Source organism: Hetaerina americana, unplaced genomic scaffold (genome assembly GCF_022747635.1).
Source record: "Hetaerina americana unplaced genomic scaffold, ioHetAmer1.1.p SCAF_1, whole genome shotgun sequence".
NCBI classification, from domain to species: domain Eukaryota; kingdom Metazoa; phylum Arthropoda; class Insecta; order Odonata; family Calopterygidae; genus Hetaerina; species Hetaerina americana.
Window position 1 is genome coordinate 72490511 of NW_027286069.1, and position 3437 is coordinate 72493947.

Below are 3437 nucleotides of genomic sequence, written 5' to 3' on the forward strand. Positions count from 1 at the left end.
AACTATTATAACACTGCCGGAAACAGGCTCTTCGAATGGTGTTCCTAATTGCCGTGGAGTCGCTGTAATCGAATGTTTAAGAAATCAAACTGATATTCTTATGTATGATATTCGACCAGTCGTAAATAAATCTATGAAGTGGATGTTGTTAGGAAGGATTCATAGTAGCTGGAGTACTGCAAATAGATAATGAGGACCACATTATTCCCTACAATCATGCAATACTTGTTACATATAAAAATATTTCGATGTTTATCTAACTCATTAAGTGATTTATTAAATGCCGATTTATGTCAGCAGTAAGGTGGCTTTACGCTGTGGGATATTTCCATAATGAAAGCCATTAATTCCTCCAATCACAATGCACATAATCGCGCCCGTGTAGCCTATGTACCACTAGATTGCATCCCCGAAACTATCCCGAAGATGGGGGTGTGCCATTTCCAATTTTTAAGGAGTTAGGGTGGTGGATTTCAATAAGTAAGTGACTTAGAACATTGGTCTGCGGCACATCACATTTTCTGAGAAGAAGGAGAGTGGTTTTCAAAGTGCAATAATCTGCTGCCGGGGAGGGAGAGAGAATTTCACGGCAACAACAACCCCTTGAGCACCTCTCCGCGAGAAAGGGATAAATGCTTTGGGGGAGGAGATTGGAAAATTGTTAGGGCATGATTATCTATTAATGAAATAAAATATGTGAGATGGGTTCCATTTAGTTAAAAGGAAGCCATATACCTCATGACATGAATGAAATAACCATGGTATATTGATGCCATGATTGAAGGAGTTTTTGGCATGCTGACTGGGAAACATGACTATTTTAAAGCTAAATGGCTTCCAAATGGGATCCTTCTACGAGCCAATCCCCTACTTTGGCGATTATCTTTGTTTACCATGATTTAGTTTTTAAAAATCTTTCATTAGGTTGACCAATTTGGCGACTCCTTATCCAGTACCACTCGAACCTTTCAGCACAGCATATCCCATGGATTTATCATTGACATCCCCAGTAAACAGCATGAATCAATCTACAAACGTATATGCATAGGATTATTGTGTTTTTAGTCTACCATTTAAGGTTGGTTTTGGATGGACACAAAATTAACATGTCTAAATTTCTTGGTGCCTCTGTACAATACACAACCTATAATAAACTGTTCTTCAATTGCATATACATTATAACTCCATTCTTTCCACCCAGAATGGGTATCATTTTCTTCCCTGTACATTGCTTGCCTAATGTGATTCCTTCTATCACAGTCTTCATCATTCCATCACCAATCTAAATGCTCTGCATCCACCTTCCCAGCCTACTTTGAATTTTCCCCAACAGCCCTCTCTCCTCGCCGTCATGCTTAGTACTTCTTTATTTTTTTCCTCTCCATCCATTTTACATTTCCATCCTTCTCCATGCCCAAATCTCAAAAGCCACCTATCCAGTATAAAATTAAAGTAAAAGGATATAAATAGAATTAAAGGAAATGAAATTGAAAAATACTGAGGTAATATAGATGACATATCTGTAGAAATATTCAAGAATTTAGGAAAATGAGGAAATTTTTTATGGAATCAACACAGAATTTATGAGGGAGAAATTTGGCTAGCAAACTTAGTCAGCTCTACATTGATACCATCCCTAAGGGAAAATCAATAGTAGGTGAGGACTTGGCTTGGTATTATTTAATATCATCAATAAAAGGATGGAGAAGAGACCAAATGAGTACCTAGGTGAAGTTTGGGTTTAAAAAGGCAATGGGTATGCGCGATACCATGGCAACAGAGTCCACTAGCAGGAAGGAACATAATGAGTACAACCAGGATGTACCTGTATTTTTAAGCTTGGTAGATTTCGAAAAGGCAGTAATTTGAACACAATTAATGAACATTTTGCAGAAGATGGGAGTAGACTGGAGAGATAATTCCATGGTCAGAAACTTTACATGTCTTAGACAGGTAGGTAGACATCTGCACAGGTGCAGATAGCAACTGGAGTTGGTATGGGCAGTGCTAGGCATGGGAGGAAGGCAGGAATGTCCATTATCACCTGTTCTTTTCAATACATGCGCAGAGGAAATGGTAAGTGAAGCATGGGAAGGACAAGAGTGGTAAAATATGGAGTCCTCATCAAAACAGGAAGATTAGCCAATGATAAACAATTAGTTAGCCAGTCAATCAAAGAGATCAATAAATAGGAAGGCTAAAATAAGCATCAAAGTCGGGGGAGAAAATTAGATCAGGGAGAATAGATCAGCTCTACAGGAAGTGTTCTATTGGGGGGTGATGAAGAAATTAAAAGAAAAATGGCATTAGTTAAGGAAGCATATGCAAAGAGGTGGTGACCTGATGACAGGCACCTTATGCTAAGGCTCATGAAAACTTAAATATGAAGCATGCTTTTAAGAATTAGAAAGTTGTTCATTACGAAATAAGGATAAGCATAAGACTGGAGGCTTTCAATATGTGGGTATGGAGAAAATAAAATTGATGGATAGAAAAACTAACAATGAAGTTCTAGGTATGGTAGAAGAAGCAATATGACTGTTAGGTGAAATTCAAAGAAAGCATGTCAAGTGGATGCAGGAGATAGTGAGAAGCAATGAGATTCTGAAGACAATTATAGAAAATTCTAGGAAAGGGCTACAAGGAGGAAAAGAATAGGCATTTGGATGGAATTAAAAGAGATAGAATGTATGTTGAGCTAAAGGACAAGTTACCACCAAACCAAACAATATGCTTACATGGAACTTAACATCATACCTTAGCCCTTTAGGGTAGTGAGAGGGTGTGTTAACACTATTTACTAACCATTTTTTATGGAAGGCATTTTGTCCTCTCCAAGTTATAGATTTTTGTATAAACAATGTACACTGATGTGATATTAACAGGATGTAAGTGTATGTAAATTAGGATAAGAAGTGACAACTATGCATGAAAACTGGGAACACTTGGAAAAGAGTTCATTTGCAAATTTTGAAGGAATAGGGAGGGGTTATGCCACAAAATATACCATATAAAGTCCTCCTCTCCTAATGTTACATGTTCCATATGATTTATGGTCAGGATTTGGACAAGTCACCTTTCCCTCCAGTATTCCCCAATATTTACATCAGCGATGAGATATAAACTTCAGCCTTTGTCTAGGTGATTCATTTTTTGCCTGGTTGGCTGCTACGAGTTGCATGGAACTGGTCAGAGGATGAGGTTTTTTCGATGTTTTTCAATCATAATTTTATCTGTAAAGCATAGTTGGAATCCACTTGCCTACTCGTATGTGATAACTTTACCAAAATTTTGGCCATTCTCTTAAAGTCTAAATATTTGTTTGCAATACCTATGGGATTGAATTGAGTTTTGATGTTGGTTGATAACTTGTCTTTATTACAACAGATCTTCCTTAAATAATTATTTGAACGTATTTTGTTCAAGGAGGGTGTTTC